General features: G+C 41.4%; 1 long non-coding RNA gene across 2 annotated transcripts in view; it reads left to right on the top strand.

The window, feature by feature from the left end:
- The window catches only part of LOC132381922 (uncharacterized), a 56,204-nt gene that overhangs the window by 21,203 nt on the left and 14,739 nt on the right, over nt 1–20,262 (top strand). The window contains exons 1-2 of one of the 2 annotated variants that reach the window (XR_009508137.1): nt 6,287–6,358; nt 15,918–15,970. This is a non-coding gene — a long non-coding RNA (uncharacterized LOC132381922). Of the gene's footprint in view, nt 1–6,286; nt 6,359–15,917; nt 15,971–20,262 lie in introns of those variants that run through there. The other variant, XR_009508138.1, reaches the window with a different exon arrangement.

Here is a 20,262-nt window from a genome sequence, read left to right as displayed (position 1 = left end):
GGCAGGCAATCTTACCCTTCGGCATGGGGAACGTTTAAGTCAATCATAAATAAATAGAGAAAAGAATTTGGACTTGAAGGTGTTTGGGAGTTAATCACAGAGAACCAGAAGAGACATTAGGGTAAATTTGATCTTACTCTCTATATGCTGACGGAAAAGGTTGCTGAAGAGAGTGAAGAAATTGTCATCTACTTGCAGATTTTTAGAGCCCATATGAAAAAGTCCTGCAATTATTCTGGTTAGCACAACTGAGGTCTAAAAAATAAGAGTCAGTTGCTAAAAACATCTTCTTTGGGGCAGTTTTGGAACCGTTGCATTTTGTATTTGAGATTAGGGCATAGATGAGTGCAAAGACATTTTGAAGCTCCTGGACAGCATGCTTAACAGTGAGGAGGAAGTTACAAGAAGACCCAACCACCCTGAGAGGTAAAATTAGACGAGAAGAGTTGCTATCCATCAGCGGTCCTGATGCAGTGTTCTGTCCTGAAACCTTGGCAAGCATCCATACCCCTGGCACATGCTGCCTCACTTGCTGAGTCCCTCCAGCAGATTGTTTGTAACACTTTACCAGGTTTGGTGATTTACTAACAAAAACGCCCAGTGGCCAGGTCTCCAATCCTCCCACTTCAGATGACTCACTCTGTTTGTATCAGAAATGGACATTTTTGTCTGGTGTTCCTTTTGTTTATTTTTTATATATAGGTGGGACTGCTGGGCCAACAATGAGCAATGCATTAGCTAAACAAAGAAGCTTAATCTGTTCTTCACATTAATTTACTGGTCTCAACAAATCTGAGAAATTTTCTTTAGTTTACACTTCCTTACACATCTCCCCCACTCTCCACCCACCCCATCTTCTCTCCTATCTGAAACTCATCTGTTTCTCTCTTACCCTGTTCTGCTGCAGGGTGATGACCCTGAAACTTTAGTTACTGAAGCAGTCTGACCTGCTGCGCGTTTCCGGTATTGTAATATAGAGGGTCCTGATGTGTGTGTCAACTATGACACCAAATTAAACAATGATTTTCTGTTTAAATTTCATCTGCTTTTTTATCCTCTCACTCTTTACGTCTTGATAATGTATCCTTAGCTATTTGGCAATATTTTCATCCCAGTGTCTCCTTAACTCCTTTCTAATCTTGCCCCTACAATCCAACAGCAGGCTGACATAGCTTTTCCATCTTACACAAAAGAGCCTGTTGTTCTGTGACATCTCAGTGGCTCAAATCTGGAATCTGACTTTTTTTTTTACAACTAACTGATTTTGTCCTGAATCTTCTCTGCCAACTCTTTGAGTGCTTCCCACTGCTTGAATAAGGATTTACTTCCATGTTATCGGAAAAAAAACAGCTGATGCTGGAAATCTGAAATAGAAAAAGAAACTGGTCAGGTATCACCTGTATGGGGAGAACGAGAGTTTGTGTTTCAGGTCAACATGCTTTCTGACCTGAAGTTTCAACTCCGTGCTGGTTTCCAGACACTGCTCAGCATTAGTGGAGTGTGTGGCTGTTAGATGCAGACCATTTTATTTGCCGTGGGAATTCACCTCTGTCCTTATATTCAGTGTCTACATTCCCCCCAGCGCTAATGCTAAGGAGGCATTCTGTGAACTGTACGGGTCTATTAGCGAACTGCAGAACGCACACTCTGATGGTCTGTTTATTGTTGCCGGTGATTTTAACTGAGCGAACCTTAAGTCCGTGCTCCCCAAATTCCCTCAGTATGTGGACTTTGCAACGAGGGGGGAGAACGTGTTGGACCTGGCTTACACAAACATCCCCGATGCGTCCTGGGCAGAGCCCTGCCCCCACCTCGGTTACTCAGACCAAATCTCTGTTATGCTAATCCCAGCATACAGACTGCTCGTCAGGCGCTCCAGACCAGTTCAGAAGCAGGTGAAAACCTGGCCAGCAGGAGCCATCTCTGCTCTCAAGACTACTTTGAGCACACTGACTGGCACATGTTCAGGGAGACTGCAACCGATGGCGACTCTACCAACTTAGAGGAGTACACCGCATCAGTGACCAGCTACATCAGCAAGGGCATCGATGATGTTACTCTGTCCAAGACCATCACTATATGCGCTAACCAGAAGCCATGGATGACCGCGGAGGTGGGTGCACTGCTGAGGACCCGTAACTCCGACTTCAGAGCAGGTGACAAGGCAGCCCTAACAACAGCAAGCCAGGCCATCAGAGGGGAAAAGTGTGCAAATGTTCAGCGAATCCACAGTCACTTCCATGACAGCGGCGACACGCAGCACATGTGGAAGGGCATCCAGGACATCACCAATTACAAGACAACATCACCTGACTGTGCAGGTGATGCCTCCCTCCCAGATGCGCTGAATAACTTCTATGCCTGATTTGAGGCAGAAAATTACGTGGCAATGAGGAAGTCCATCCCTCCTACAAATGACCAGGTGCTGTGTCTCTCCGTGGCCGATGTGAGAAGAACCCTGTGCAGGGTCAACCCACGGAAGGCTGTTGGACCAGACAACATTCCTGGTAGAGTGCTCAGAGGATGTGCAGACCAGCTAGCAGATGTTCTCACTGACATCTTCAACATCTCCCTGAGCAGTATTACTGTTCCAACTTGCTTCAAGGCTGCCACCATTGTCCCTGTGTCAAATAAGTCTTCAGTGTCCTGCCTCAATGACTACTGTCCCGTTGCACTCACATCCATCATCATGAAATGTTTCGGGAGGCTCGTCATGAGGCAGATCAAGACTCTGCTGCCCCCCTCACTGGACCCGCTGCAGTTTGCATACTGTCCCAACCGCTCAACAGATGACACCATTGCCATCACCCTCCACCTGGCCCTAACCCACCTGGACAAAAAAGACACGTACATTCGAACGCTGTTCATAGACTTCTGTTCAGAATTCAACACAATCATTCCTATGAAACTGATTGTAAAGCTGAGCCTACAGGGCCTGAATACCTCCCTCTGCAACTGGATCTTAGACTTCCTGACTGGGAGACTTCAGTCTTCTATAAGTGCCAATCGCTGTTTAATTCAGTTTAAAATTGTTCATCGTTATTATTTAACAAAGGGGAGACTATCTAAAATATTTCCTAGTATAGACAACGGCTGCGATAGATGTAAAACTGAAGTAGCTACTTTGTCACATATGTTCTGGGCATGTTCTGCATTAAAATTGTTTTGGAAATCTTTATTTTCTACAATTTCTAAAGCTTTGAAAATTAATTTACAACCTAATAAATTGACTGTTCTATTTAGAATAGTTCTGCATTATATTCAGGGTATCTCATCTTCAGATCAACATTTGTTATATTATTGGCAAAAAGGGCTATTTTATTAAAATGGAAAGATACCTCTGTTCCTACATTAATTGAATGGTTTTCTCAAGTAATGTTATGTCTCAGTTTGGAAAAAATTAGAAGTAGAACTTTTGATCCCCGATTCGATTCTGAGAGAAGATGGGGCTCTTTTGTCAAATATTACCATTCAATTTGAATTATTTTATATGGTTTCCTTCCAATCTTATTCTATATAAATATGAATTGGTAGTTGATGATTCTTTATCTTTATTTATATATAGATGATGGTAAGACGTATTGCTCCGGGGGTTGATTCCTAATGGGTTTCCCCCCCAGTTTTGTAGTCAGTGGGCTTTTTTTTCTTAGTTAGATGGGGTACTTTTTTTCCCCTTCTTTTTCTTACATATAATTTTTTTTTCATTTTTATATATTATGATCAACTTTTATTTTCTTCAACTTTATTAATTGTATATATATTAATTTGTTGAAGTCTTGTATCATTTTATAGCTGTAGAAGATTACGTCCCAATAAAAAGATTCTAAAAATGAAAATGAGAAACTGATTGGAAACAGCACACACAAAATGCTGGTGGAACACAGCAGGCCAGGCAGCATCTATAAAGAGAAGCACTGTCGACGTTTCTGGCTGAGACCCTTTCGTCAGGCCCGAAACGTCGACAATGCTCCTCCTTATAGATGCTGTGTTCCACCAGCATTTTGTGTGTGTTTGAATTTCCAGCATCTGCAGATTTCCTCATGTTAATTGATTGGAAAGCTGAGCCTACTGGGCCTGAACAGTTCCCTTTGCAACTGGATACTAGACTTCCTGAGACGTCAGTCAGTCTGAATCAGGAGCAGCATCTCCAACACCATAACTGAGCACGGGGACCCCTCAGGGCTGTGTGCTTAGTCCACTGCTGTTCACTCTGCTGACCCACGACTGTGCTGCAACACACAGCTCGAATCACATCATCAAGTTCGCCGATGACACGACCGTGGTGGGTCTCATCAGCAAGAACAACGAGTCAGCTTACAGAGAGGAGATGCAGCGGCTAACGGACTGGTGCAGAGCCAACAACCTGTCTCTGAATGTGAACAAAACAAAAGAGATAGTTGTTGACTTCAGGAGGGCACAGAGCGACCACTCCCCACTGAACATTGATGGCTCCTCAGTAGAGATTGTTAAGAGCAACAAATTTCTTGGTGTTCATCTGGCGGAGAATCTCACCTGGTCCCTCAACACCAGCTCCATAGCAAAGAAAGCCCAGCAGCGTCTCTACTTTTTGCGAAGGCTGAGGAAAGTCCATCTCCCACCCCCCCCATCCTCAGCACATTCTTCAGAGGTTGTATGGAGAGCATCCTGAGCAGTTGCATCCCTGCCTGGTTCAGAAGTTGCACCATTTTGGATTGCAAGAACCCTGCAGCGGATAGTGAGGTCAGCTGAGAAGATCATCGGGGTCTCTCTTCCAGCCATCACGGACATTTACACTACATGCTGCATCCGTAAGGCAAACAGCATTATGAAGGACCCCATGCACCCCTCATACAAACTCTTCTCCCTCCTGCCATCTGGGAAAAGGCACCGAAGCATTCGGGCTCTCAATACCAGACTATGTAACAGTTTCTTCCCCCAAGCTATCAAACTCCTCAATACCCAGAGCCTGGACTGACACCTTACTGCCCTATTGTCTTGTTAATTATTTATTGTAATGCCTGCACTGTTTTGTGCACTTTATGCAGTCCTGGGTAGGTTTGTAGTCTAGTGAAGTTTTTTTCTGTGTTGTGTTTTACGTAGTTCAGTCTAGTCTTTGTACTGTGTCATGTAACACCATGGTCCTGAAAAACGTTGTCTCATTTTTACTATGTACTGTATCAGCAGTTATGGTCGAAATGACAATAAACGTGACTTGACGACTTGAACTCAAATTTCCTCTCTCCACAGATGTTGTCTGACCCATTGAGTGCTTCCAGCATTTTCCCTGGAAATCCCAGTTGGTTTACTTGACCTGATACCTTCACTCCATTTCTCTTCCCACACAGGCTACCTGACCTGATGAGTGTTTCCGTCATTTTCTGTTTGTGTTTTGGATTTCAGCACCTTGAGATATTTTATTTTCTATTCTTATTCAATCCAATAAGCTATTTTAAATTTTATTAAATCAAATCAAATACTTAGTAACTTTCTCTCCTGATGTATCTTTTCTTTTCTCCATCACTTTATTAAATGCTGATTTAACATTTTGAAGGATTCACTCCTTTTGTCTTTAATCCATTCTTCTTCCCTCAGCAACCTCTAATGTCATTTTCCTAAGCCATCACAGTAGTATCAATGCCTGTCCTTTCACCTGTTCCCTTCGACACCAAACAACCCTTCCAGGTGAAGCAGCAACTCACTTGTATTTCTCCCTATCCAGTACACTTCATTCGGCATTTACACTGTTGTTGCCTCTACGTGACTGAGGCCAAATGTAAACTCTTGCCTGGCAACGTGCAACGAGAAAAACTAACTTTGATGGGGATAAGCACTCAGTAGAATGTAAAAAAAAGCAAAATCCAGTCAGTAGAGAGAGACACTGACCTGGCAAAGTCAGCAAACAGTATCAGCAGTGCACAAGATATTCATAGGCATGTCTTAATGTTCTTCTCATATCATGGAAGTGGCTAGTTTTTACTTTATTAGCTGCAGGATTTCTTTTATAATAACTCATCGAGTAAATTATGAAATCATGAAAGTATAACAGCCTCAGTAAAATTGTAGAGCTGGTGTGTCAGGTAGGTAAGGACACATCAGGAGTTACATTTAGTGCTAGTAGATCTGGTGATAACTCCATTTCTCCAAGTTTTATGAGAAGCAACATCAGGAGATGGAAAGGTATTGATATTTAACTGAAATAAATCTAGTAAATCCAATAAAATAAAAAGCTCCCTCCAAGTTAATAAAAAATCATCGCACTGAGTGTTAATTGTGTTAGTGGGATGCTGTTTGATGTTATATCTCTTACAGAGCCAGCAAGCTGTTGTGTTGTGTCACTTTAAGGTAATAACATCACACTGATAGCCGTCGGAGCCAGAAGGTAATGGAAAACGCAGTATGTATTTATTTCCATAGAAACATAGAAAGCCTACGGCACAATACAGGCCCTTTGGCCCACAATGCTGTGCCGAACATGTACTTAGTTTAGAAACTACCTGGGGTTACCCATAACCTTCTATTTTTCTGAGCTCCGTGTACCTGTCCAGGAGTCTCTTAAAAAACCCTATTGTAGCCATCACCACCACTGTTGCTGGCAGCCCATTCCACGCACTCACCACTCTCTGAGTAAAAAACTTAACCCTGACATCTCCTCTGTACCTACTTCCAAGCACCTTAAAACTGTGCACTCTCATGATAGCCATCTCAGCCCTGGGAAAAAGCCTCTGACTAACCACGCGATCAATACTTCTCATCATCTTATACACCTCTATCAGGTCACCTCTTATCCTTCACCACTGCAAGGAGAAAAGGCTAAGTTCACTCAACCTATTCTCATAAGGCATACTCCCCAATCCAAGCAACATCCTTGTAAATCTCCTCTGCACCCTTTCTATAGTTTCTACATCCTTCCTGTAGTGAGGTGACCAGAACTGAGGACAGTACTCCAGGTGGGGTCTGACCAGGGTCCTATTTAGCTGTTTAGCTGTAACATTACCTCTTGGCTCTTAAACTCAATCCCATGATTGATGAAGGTCAATGCACTGTATGCCTTCTTAACCACAGAGTTAACCTGCGCAGCAGCTTTGAGTGCCCTATGGACTCGGACCACAAGATCCCTCTGATTCTCCACACTACCAAGAGTCTTACTATGAATACTATATTCTGCCATCATATTTGACCTACCAAAATAAAACACCACACACTTATCTGGGTTGAACTCCATCTGCCTCTTCTCAGCCCAGTTTTGCATTCTATCAATGTCCTGCTGTAACCTCTGACAACCCTCCCCACTATCCACAACACCCGCTACCTTTATGTCATCAGCAAATTTACTAACCCATCCCTCCATACCTCATCCAGGTCATTTACAAAAAATCACGATGAGTAGGGGTTCCAGAAAAGATCCTTAAGGCACACCGCTGGTCACTGACCTCCATGCAGAATATGACCTGTCTACAACCACTCTTTACCATCTGTGGGCAAGCCAATTCTCGATCCACAAAGCAATGTCCCAATGGATTCCATGCCTCCTTACTTTCTCAATAAAACTTGCATGGGGTACCTTATTTCAGCCTTGCTGAAATTCATATACACTACACTACATCTTATACACCTCTTCCAAAGAACATTTACAACATATTCAAAACCCAAAGGAAGGAAAGAAAGCTTGCGTATATTTAATATTTCAGTAATATACACTGAAGATTGAACAAATTGAGCAGTATTTTGAAGCAAACAAAATAGCCAATGAAAAGTGAGTGCTAGTTTTTCTGACTGAAATAGGTGACAGTTTGCTGTAAACAAACCAGCTGAAATGAGCTTTGCTGTTATCATAAACATAATGCAGCAACACTTAGAACTGAAAACATTGTAGATTGCGGATCACTTTAGGTTTTATAAGTGGAATCAAAAGGAAGGTGTCTCCATTCATGGTTGAAATGAAGAAATTGTTTAAGCGTTCTCAGTTCAGTAATGGGCATAACGATGCACTGAGTGTATTAATAAACAAAGTTGTGTGTGTTGTTTTGGATTTCCAGCATCTGCAGAATTTCTTGTGTTTATGAAGCTTTGAGAAATCATTTAGTTGTGGAAGCTTACAAGAAAACATTCAAAAATGGCTCCTAATTAAAACAAAACTTACACTTAAAAGAGCAGTTGAAATCACTCTACCAATGGAAACAGCAACCAGAGGTGCAAAGTCAGAACTAAAAGTGAAGTTGAACAAAATTGCTATGTCTAAACAGAAACCTGCCTGGCTGAACACATTGTGTTTCTGTTGTGACAGGGGATTACATACAAAAAGTCACTGCTGGTTAAAAAGTGAAACTTGTAGAAGATGCAACAAAGTAGGACACATACAAAGAACATGTCAGGCGGACATATATAAATGGGATGCACAGGGAAGAGAAAAGGATAAAAAGTTTAGATGCAGTTTCAAAAAGAGCACCTACCTGCATATTGTTGATGAAAAATCTGACCATGATGAAAGTGACACTGGACTGAGTAGCTTTGAGATTTACAATGTGAAAACTAACAAGAAGCAAGCAATACGGCTTACGACAGAAGTGAACAGCAAATTGAATTGGATGCTGACTCGGCTTTTTAAGTTATTATACAAAATGAGTTTGAACAGAACTTCAAAAATTCTGAACTGAAGACTGCAGATATCCATCTAAGAACTTATATTGGAGAAATGATAAAACCTGTGGGAATGACAGTTGTAAAAGTGAAATACAACTACCAATGAGCCACATTGGATTTTTATGTGGTAAAAACAGGAGGGACAGTATTGTGGGGGAGTGATTAGCTGAGACAACTATAATTTGATTCTAGATTTATCCACCATTTTCATGCCACATCCCTGCAACAGAGTAAGCTGAAAATGAACTAAGAAAGTTATTGGCTGATGCCACAGCAATGTTTCAAGATGAGTTTGGAAAACTGAAACATTCAACTGTAAAATAGTGTTTAATAAAAATAACACACCCAAGTGTTACAAAGCTCATCTAGCTCCTTATATATAGAAAGATGGAAAGATAGATACTTTTTTGATCCCAAAGGAAATTACAGTGTCACAGTAGCATTACAACTGCACAGTTATTTAAATATTAGAAGAGAAGTAAGAAAGAATGGAAGGATGGGTTAGTAAATTTGCTGATGACACAAAGGTTGGGGATGTTGTGGATAGTGTGGAGGGCTGTCAGAGGTTACAGCGGGGCATTGATAGGATGCAAAATTGAGCAGAGAAGTGGCAGATGGAGTTCAACCCAGATAAATGTGTGGTGGTTCATTTTGGTAGGTCAAATATGATGGCAGAATATAATGCTAATGGTAGGACTCTTGGTAGTGTGGAGGATCAGAGGGATCTTGGGGTCCGAGACCACAGGACGCTCAAAACAGCTGTGCAGGTTGACTCTGTGGTTAAGAAGGCATCATTAACCATGGGATTGAGTTTAGGAGTTGAGCGGTAACATTGCAGCAAGATAGGACATTGGTCAGACCCCACTTGGAGCAGTGTGCTCAGTTCTGGTCGCCTCACTACAGGAAGGATGTGGAAGCCATAGAAAGGGTGCAGACAAGATTCACAAGGATGTTGCCTGGATTGGGCAGCATACCTTATGAGAATAGACAATAGACAATAGGTGCAGAAGTAGACCATTCGGCCCTTCGAGCCTGCACCACCATTTTGAGATCATGGCTGATCAACTACTATCAATACCCGGTTCCTGCCTTGTCCCCTTTCCATAAGATACCTATCTAGCTCCTTCTTGAAAGCATCCAGAGAATTCGCCTCCACTACCTTCCAAGGCAGTGCATTCCAGACCCCCACAACTCTCTGGGAGAAGAAGTTTTTACTTAACTCTGTCCTAAATGACCTACCACTTATTCTCAAACCATGCCCTCTGGTACTGGACTCTCCCAGCAAATGGAACATATTTCCTGCCTCTATCTTGTCCAATCCCTTAATAATCTTATATGTTTCAATCAGATCCCCTCTCAATCTCCTTAATTCCAGCGTGTACAAGCCCAGTCTCTCTAACCTCTCTGCGTAAGACAGTCCAGACATCCCAGGAATTAACTTTGTGAATCTACACTGCACTTCCTCTACAGCCAGGATGTCCTTCCTTAACCCTGGAGACCAAAACTGTACACAACATTCCAGGTGTGGTCTCACCAGGGCTCTGTACAAATGCAAGAGGATTTCCTTGCTCTTGTACTCAATTCCCTTTGTAATAAAGGCCAACATTCCATTAGCCTTCTTCACTGCCTGCTGAACTTGCTCATTCACCTTCAGTGACTGATGAACAAGGACTCCTAGATCTCTTTGTATTTCTCCCTTACCTAACTCTACACCATTCAGATAATAATCTGCCTTCCTGTTCTTACTCCCAAAGTGGATAACCTCACACTTATTCACATTAAACATCATCTGCCAAGTATCTGTCCACTCACCAAGCCTATCCAAATCACCCTGAATTCTCCTAACATCCTCATCACATGTCACACTGCCACCCAGCTTAGTATCATCAGCAAATTTGCTGATGTTATTTTCAATGCCTTCATCCAAATTGTTGACGTAAATGGTAAACAGCTGTGGTCCCAATACCGAGCCCTGGGGCACCCCACTAGTCACCACCTGCCATTACGAGAAACACCCATTCACCGCTACCCTTTGCTTTTTATCTGCCAACCCATTTTCTATCCATGTCAATGTCTTCCCCCCAATGCCCTGAGCTTTGATTTTACCCACCAATCTCCTATGTGGGACCATATCAAATGCCTTCTGAAAATCGAGGTACACTACATCCACTGGATCTCCCCTGTCGAACTTCCTGGTTACATCCTCGAAAAACTCCAACAGATTAGTCAAGCATGATTTACCCTTGGTAAATCCATGCTGGCTCAGCCCAATCCTATCACTGTTATCTAGATATGCCACTATTTCATCCTTAATAATGGACTCTAGCATCTTCCCACCACCGATGTCAGGCTGACAGGTCAATAGTTCTCTGTTTTCTCCCTCCCTCCTTTCTTAAAAAGTGGGATAACATTAGCCATTCTCCAATCCTCAGGAACTGATCCTGAATCTAAAGAACATTGGAAAATGATTACCAATGCATCCGCAATTTCCAGGGCCACCTCCTTTAGTACCCTAGGATGCAGACCATCTGGACCTGGGGATTTGTCAGCCTTCAGTCCCATCAGTCTTCTCATCACCGTTTCCTTCCTAATGTCAATCTGTTCCATTTCCTCTGTTACCCTATGTCCTTGGCCCATCCATACATCTGGGAGATTGCTTGTGTCTTCCTTAGTGAAAACAGATCTAAAGTACTCATTAAATTCTTCTGCCATTTCTCTGTTTCCCATAACAATTTCACCCAATTCATTCTTTAAGGGCCCAACATTGCTCTTAACTATCTTCTTTCTCTTCACATGCCTAAAAAAGCTTTTGCTATCTTCCTTTATATTCCTGGTTAGCTTGCGTTTGTACCTCATTTTTTTCTCTCCGTATTGTCTTTTTAGTTAAGTTCTGTTGCTCCTTAGAAACTTCCCAATCATCTGTCCTCCCACTCACCTTAGCTCTGTCATATTTCCTTTTTTTTTAGTGCTATGCAATCTCTGACTTCCTTTGTCAACCACTGTGGCCCCTTTCCCCAACCCCCCCCCCCCCCAAAATCCTTCCTTTTCTAGGGGATGAACTGATTTTGCACCTTGTGCATTATTCCCAAGAATTCTTGCCATTGTTGTTCCACTGTCTTTTCTGCTAGGCTATCCATCCAGTCAACTTTGGCCAGCTCCTCCCTCATGGCTCCATAGTTTCCCCTGTTCATCTGCAACACTGACACCTCCGAGCTGCCCTTATCCTTCTCAAATTGCAGATAAAAATAGGTTGAGTGAACTCAGCCATTTCTCCTTGGAGCAACAGAGGATGAGAGGTGACCTGATAGAGATGTATTAGATGATGAGAGGCATTGATCATGTGGATAGTCAGAGACTTTTTCTCAGGGCTGAACTGCTAACATGAGATGGAACAGTTTTAAGGTGCTTGGAAGTATATACAGAGGAGATGTCAGGGGTAAGTTTTTTATGCAGAGAGTGGTGAGTGCGTGGAATGGGCTGCCGGCGATGGTGGTGGAGGCGGATATGATAGGGTCTTTTAAGAGACTCCTGGATAGGTACATGGAGCTTAGCAAAATAAAAGGCTATGGGTAACACCTGGTAATTTCTAAAGTAAGTACATGTTTTGTGCAGCATTGTGGACTGAAGGGCCTGTATTGTGCTGTAAGTTTTCTATGGTTCTATGAATAAAAAAAAAGTTCCCTCAACTAATCAACAGTAGGGGGTCATCTCTTTCCTGGCAATAGGTTGACTCATTATAGAGCCCAATGGCCAAGGGTAAGAATGACTTCATATAGCACTCTTTGGTACAGCACGGTTGTCTTAGTCTATGATTAAAAGTACTCCTCTATTCAGTCAAGGTGGCACAAAGAAGGTGAGAAACATTGCCCAGAATTGCCAGGATTTTCCTTAGGGTACCTTGTTTTACCACAGTCTCCAGTTTGTCTAGTTTGACTCTTGTAACAGAACCAGCCTTTCTAATCAGTTTATTGACCCTGTTGGCATCACCCATGTTGATGCCATTGCCCCAGTCCACCACAGCATTGAAGATTGTACTTACAACAACAGACTGGTAGAACATGTGAAGGAGAGGCCTGCATATTCTGCAGGGCCTCAGTCTCCTCAGGAAGTAGAGGCAACTTCTCTCTGTGTTGGTGCTCCACTCCAGTCTGTCATCCGGGTGCACCCGCCACATCCTCACCACATCCATATCCTCACCATTAATAATAACAGGGATCAGTGCAGGTTTAGTCTTCTTAAAGGTCATCACTATCTCCTTTGTCTTAATGATGTTGAGCTGCAGATGATTCAGCTTGCACCATTTGACAAAGTCCTACAAGATGGTGTTGGTGATACATGGTGACGATTAGCGGGCAGCTTACAAAACTATTAGATATTCTAGTTAATATATTTCTTCTGAACAATGACTACACTGGACAACAAATTTTTTCAAAAGTGTTGCTTGCTCAGAATTGTTTTTTTGTTTATGATAGACTGCTTGAAGCTGAACACAAATATAATTTCAGACTACTTGTATCATGTAGGAATTTGGAGAAACAACAAATTAACTTTTATTGAATATAATGTGTTTAATTGCATAATGGTGCTGAAGCTTTGCAATAGTTCAACTAAGTTAAAAATATTTTGTTAATGATTTTCATTTGTACTCAGTGTCTGAGGCTTCCCGCTTAAGTGTCCAACAATAATTCACCAGCATTGATTGATGGATTCCAGTTGCCCTGGTATCTCTTCTCCATGACCGCAATGTCCTGGTGAAACCTTTCACCACGCTCTTCACTAACAGCACCAAGATTTTCAGGGAAGAAGTCTAAATGGGAATGTAGAAAATGAATCTTTAGTGACATGTTGCATTCCTTGGTTTTATATGCTTGAAACATGCTTTCAACCAGCTGCATGTAGTTTGGTGCTTTGTAAATGCCGAGAAAAATTTCAACAACTTCCTTGAATGCCTTCCATGTGATTTTCTCTGGTTCCAACTAGAAATTCTTCAAATTGCCTGTCATTGATGACCTGTTTGATTTGTGGACCAACAAAAATGCTTTCTTCTATCTTGGCATCAGTTATTCTGGGAAGCATCTGTCTCAAACATCAAAATCCTTCATAGAAATTTCTGTGCCTGGTGATAGCAAATTCCATCCTTTCAGTCCTGAACCCAATAGTTGTTACTAAAACCTGACCTGCCATGCAGCAGCCGGGCTGCCTAAGCATCCCCAAGCATGTCTGGACAAGATAGGAAACTTTCCAGCTTACGTTTTAATTGACTTGAACTATGAATTGAAATAATAAACGTAAGTGATTTCAAAAAATGGAGCATGATAGGGAAATTTCATTGTGATTTTCATGATCAGTAGCCCGAAGTTCATAAGATACACCTAAAGGCATTCAGGAAGCAAAATCTTTGTTGTCTAGTGTTACTGCAACCTGCAGCCTGTAATTCCCCTTTAAGAAATGTACTTTTGAACAATCTAAACAAATTAGCGGTTTTATGATCTCCTGAAGGATTTGGTAAACTTGATTCTCGGGAATTTTCTTTATCTTGTCATGTTCCTTTGTGCTGCATCGGATACAGAGATGCAATCATTTCATTCTCCGTTACACCAGTGATGGAAATGACATGAAACAATCTGATCCATATTCTGATCATAAACTTACTCTGAGCTTTGACTGTTTCATCTCTCTTTTCTAGATCTGTCAAAGAGAAAGGACAGTCAATGTTTTGGGTCAAGGTCCTACATCTGGATTTTGATCCTAACATCAACGGTCTCTTGTGGTTCAAATCTGCAGCCTGATTGTTTGTAACACTGGGCCCAGTTTTCTTACACATTAATAATTAATATAAGAACATTATTATAGATTGCAAATCTGAGACAAATGACTGCAGATGTTGGAAACTGGATCCAGATGAAGGGTCTCAACCCAAAACACCAACTGTCCATTTCCCTCCACAGATAGTGTGTGACTCACTGAGTTCCTCCAACATCTCGTGAATTGCTCCAGAAAGGAACTTTTTTTCACTGCCAGTGAGATTAAACAATCAGGGCACTCTTTTATTGATTAACACTATGCTAATGAAAAGAACAAATATTCATCCTTCTATTATGATATAATAAAATATATCCAATCAGAGTCTGCAAATACCATATAATACAATATAAACGGAAAGTGCTAGAAACACTCTACAGGCCAGGTAGCATCTGCAGAGACAGACACAGAGTTAAAATTTCAGACTTTCAAACTGAAGCATTTCCTCCACCTTATTTAGAAAATGTTGCAGTTGTCAGACGTCTGAAATGAACACAGTGGAAGTAAAATAGATCTGGTGAGGTAAGATGTGGTGGGAGAAACATTAAGTTAATGTAGAGTTTGGGCCAACCTCACAAGAAGCAGACCTATGGGTAACAATTTGTCTGATATAAAATCCTGACATGTTAATGCTATTTCACCACCTGACCTGAGTATTTCAGGCAGTTTCTGTTTATCTAACCCTTTAACCCAGCTCCAGGTACAGAAATCTTTACCCCAACACTATGTCTGGCCTTATCTCAGAAGGTCAGTTACATGAGACCATTTTCGGTTTTCTTTCATTCACTGGTGAATTGAGCAATTCTTACCAAATTAGAGACCAGTTTAGCATCATAGTATGAAGAGTGTGAGAATAGACAACTCTCAGAATCAGATGTTATGGATCATTGTCAAATCACAGGCTGACTAATCCTTCCTTATGTGGAATATTTGCACTCAGTATAATGAAGGTGCTGGGATGGATTTACATCTTTACCAAAGGAGGAGTAAGGCACTCTTTACCTCCGCTGGCCTGCAGGTCACCCTTGGGCAAGGTGTAGCAGCTGCTCAGCCTCCGATCAGGGTCACAAGAAGCCACGGAAGCAGGTGGTGGATGGTCGTATGAACAGCTGCTGCATGTCGCCAGTCCTGGTCATGCAACCACTGATACCAGGAAGACAATCTCTGAAGAGCATTGATAATGATTGGGGTCTCCAGTCTTGTCCAGACACTGCCCACAAGAAGGCAATGGCAAACCACTTCTGTATAAAAATTTGCCAAGAACAATTATATCATGGAAATACCATGATTGCCCACAACATACGACATGGCACATATGAATGAATGATAATGAAAATGCTTGCTTTGACAATTGAAACAAATTCCATTTTGTATCAATGAGATACCACGGAATTGAGATAGAGCTGATAATGTTCTCCCTTTACCATATCACAACAGAAGTAATATAAACTGGAAAGTATGGATTACTTTAACTTTGTTTTACCCTTACTATCAAGGATCCCCACTGTGTGGACCATGCCATCTTCTAGCAGCTACCATCAAGCAAGAGGTAAGACGTTGGCTTAAAGTCCAGGTTCAAGTACACCTACTACCCTTCGACCATCTGGGTCCTGAACCGACCTCAGTGACACGACACAACATTCTGATGACTTAGAATACTTTGAACCACAATGGACGTTGTTGCTTTTAGTTCTAATTGTGTTCCTTCTTGTATCATTTGTATATTTATGTTTTACTTCTGAATGTTGCTTACCTGATGTCTGTGATGCTGCTGCATGTAAGATTATCATTGCTCCTGTTGATACAAGTATTTGTGCATTTGACATTAAATTCAACCTTGACTTTGATTCTTCTGTCCTTTCTCAGTATCTTCTTTTACACATATTTTCAGGTTCCTCATGAACATTTGTGGTAAAGAATGTAATACTTTAGTAGTGACAGCAGAGCAGTTGTTGCAATGTTTCCACTGGTAGGAGAGACTTCAGTGAGACTCCAAGTTCAGTTTATTGTCATTTCACTGTACATTTGTATACCACCAAATGAAACAACATTCTTCTGGGCCAATGTCCACAACACAGTACATATAACTTACACACACTACACCTAAAGTAATATTATCATAAATATATTAATAAAATCATAATTTACATTTACAATGTTGGTTAAAAAGTGAACAGTATAACTCAGCTGCACTTCATACGTGATGAGATCTGAGTGGTGGCAGGGAGTTCAGTAGTCTTACAGCTTGGAGAAGAAAATGTTTCCCATCCTAACTGTTCTTGTCCTCTTGCTATGGTATTTCCAGTTTGATGATTAGGAGCTAAAGAGATTGTTGGATGGATGGGAGGGATTACTGATGATGCGAAGAGTCCTGTGTACACAGCATTCTTAATAAATATCTTGGATAAGGTGAAAGAGAGACCCTGACAATCCTCTCAGCAGTCTTCACAATCCTCCTGGTCAGAAGCTTAGCAATTCCCATACCAGACTGTGATGTAGCTGGTCAGGACACCCTTGATGGTGCCTCTGTAAAAGTTGTTTAGAACATGGAGAGGGGAAGGGAGGGATCCTCGCTCGTTTTAGGAAGTGTAGACGCTGATGTGCCTTCTTGACTAAAGGAGTGGTGTTGATGGACCAGGTGAGGTCATCCACTATGTGGGCACTCAGAAACATAATTACAGGATAAGAGGGAGGTCACTTAAATCCAAGCGTAGCTCACAGAAGGTAACACTTTGCTGGTATTAATAATCCTGGAGAATTGGTTACAGAGTCACAGCAGGAAGCTCTTTGGCCCACAATGTCCATGCCAGCCCTCAAGGATGAATCTATACTCAACTCTTTGACCAACACTTCCCCATGGCCTTTTCAGTCCAAGCAATTCAAGTATTCATTCTGATGACTAATGTGAGTACATGCTTCCATCAGTCACTCAGGTAGTATGTTTTAGATTCCAGCCACCTTCTGAATGAAAAGAGTTTTCCTCAGATCCCTCTAAAGCTCTTCCTTGTTACGCTAATTCTATGCCCTCTGGTTTTGACACAGGAGGTTCTGAAGGTGCTGGAAATCTTAAGCAACACATACAAAATGCTGGAGAAGCTCAGCCAGTCAAGCAGCATCTACTGGGGGAAATAGACAATCAATGCTTCAAGCTAAGATATCCAGATTAAAGGCCTTTCCCCGAAATGTTGACTAGTTATTCCCCTTCATAGGTGCTGACCGACTTGCTGAGTTTCTCCAGCAGTTTGTGTTTGTTGCCGTCTAGTTATAGATGGACTTGTTGCAAAGATTGGATCACTGAAGGCACTTAAGAAGGAGATAAATAAATATTCAAAAGATTGAGGAATTAAAGGCAATGGAGAACTGGTACCGAACAGGAAATGAAGCCTGGGATAAATCAGCCATGTATATATTGAATGTTGGAGCAGATTTGAAGGGTCAAGCAGCCCACTCTTGCTCCCATTTTCTTTTGTTCTTTTCTTTGGAAAACCTAATTGGAGTAGTAACTTCACCTACTAGGAGTAGGTTAAAATGTCAGCACAATATTGTGAACTGAACGGCCTGTACTGTACTGTTCCGTGTTTTATTCTCTTTGTTCAACAACTTATACATCTTTATTAATGTCTCAATGGTTTGGCGTTCACTACTGACAAACAGTGTGGATTTGTTGATGCAAATCTGATATACAGAAGATAGTTATTTCCTTAAAGAATAGATGGAGGGTCATTGAATATGGTACATTTGATAATGTTTATATACATATCCAAAAGATGATTGCTAAGGTAAATATAAGGGGTATTAGTCTTTGAGATTAATGCATGTTATGAAATAAATTAAAAGATAAAAAGCGAAGAGAATTTGGTAAATGAATTTTCAGAGTAGAGGGAACTGAACAGTAGAGTTCTTCAGGGGCTATAATGAAGATTCTCCCTGGTATATAGTAATGATACAGACTTGCTTTATAAGCATCATTTTGAAGTTCAGCACTAAACCCGGAAATGCTGTAAACTATGAGAAGGGCCTCAGGAGAAAATTATTAGTGAAATGGACAGATGGATTACAGATGAAGTTTAACGTCGAGCTGTGTTGTGATTCATTTGGGAGTAAAAAAAAGAGGAGAGAAAACATAAACTGATTGGAGCTATTTTAAAGCAAGTGCAAGAGCAGAGAGCTGTGGGAGTATACTGCTGATCTTCAAAGGTGGCAAAGTAAATTAATAAAAAATGGAATAAATAGGAAAACTAGAAAATTATGCTAAATGTTTATGTGTTTGCTCAGAGTTTTTTTATTTGATTCATGGATTTGGATTTCATGGATGTGAATGCCTTGAAAAAAGAATAAAGATTACCAAAATCACAGCAACGACAAGGGAATTTAGATAGATGGGGAGATCAAAGAAATTACCATTATTTTCCTTATTTTCCTTTATGGAAGTGCTCAACATTATGATTGGTTTTGATGGAGCAGATGAGGAGAACTTATTTTAGAGGCTGATGCTTGCTAACCAGAGCAACCATCTTACGGAGATGGGGAAAGGAACCAGAAAGCAAGCAAAGAGAATTATTTTATTCAGTGAGATTTTACAGCCCGGGATGGACCATTGCATAGGCAGTGGAGTTGTATTCAACAATAACTCTCCAAAGAGAATTAGATAAAACAAAAAGGTGATATTTACACGGTGTAGGACACAGCAGGGGTGGGCCTGCTTGGATAACTAAGCTAAGGGTGGTGTAGGCACAATTGGCCTCCTCCTGAGCTGTATAATTCTATGTTCATGTAAATTTACAACTAAAGTAGATGTATGTTTATAATGAGTGTGCTTGTACACAAGACCTTTGCCCAAAATGCTGGATGAATGGTCATTATAATGAAATATATCTGATTTGGTTTTCTACTCCACAGGATATGCTTACCTCCACTCTCTCGATTCTAGCCCCATGCTGAGGCCACATTCTATTTAATTTTGCTCCTATGAGTTTCCACAGCATCAACAACGCTACAAATTGAAACTGTTCAGGGAACCAGGGACTTGTAAAGTCCCACAGATAGGCTTCAAATCTGATGAGTTCTATAAACTGTAAATAAAATTAATGTTGAAAAAAGATCTAGTGCTTACCCGGTGTAGATGATGAATAAACTCTTCTCGGGCTTCCAGCCAGATACAGGCATCGAGTATAATTGATGTTTCAATGACAAACTCTGTCATCTTCTTCAGGGATGATGCTTGGGCAGGTCTAGTCTGGTGGTATTTATACACCTGTATTCCGTCCCTCCTGATTGGTTGGTCCTCATCCAATCAAGTTTCTGCTCTCCCACCTGTTTATAATTGAATTCAAGTTCTTACTTTGAGTGAGACCTTCATTTTTTAAAAAAATTCTTTTCCGCTAGTTTTATTTCAATGGCTTTTTTTACCAGCTGGTCCCAAAAGCCATTGGCGCAGCGCAGTAGTTCTATGCCATTGAAGTCAATCCAATGGCCACTATGAATGCAGGGTTCTGCTACCGCTGATTTTCCAGGTCAGCAGCCCACCTCCTGTGCTCCTTGATGTGAGTTTCCACCATGCGTTCCAACTGGCTGACATATGCTGCTCCACATTTACAGAGGATCCTGTAACCAGCAGCCATCCTGAGACTCAGCTTATCTCGGACCCGTGTAGGCTGTGACTTGAGCTTCCCTATGGGTTTGTGGATGGTATTGATCAGCATTCCTGGTGATCATTCCAGAAACCGTGGAAGTATAGGGAAGACAGGTGGTAGCAATGGTTTCTCGTCATTGTTAGGTTTCTTGATTTCTCTGTCTGTCCTTTTAAGGACCCAATTGATTTCCTTCCCCTTGTGGTCATTC

Source organism: Hypanus sabinus, chromosome 27 (assembly GCF_030144855.1).
Source record: "Hypanus sabinus isolate sHypSab1 chromosome 27, sHypSab1.hap1, whole genome shotgun sequence".
Lineage (NCBI taxonomy): Eukaryota > Metazoa > Chordata > Chondrichthyes > Myliobatiformes > Dasyatidae > Hypanus > Hypanus sabinus.
Note: the sequence above shows the minus strand (reverse complement) of the source record. Positions and strands in the feature narration are given on the sequence as shown.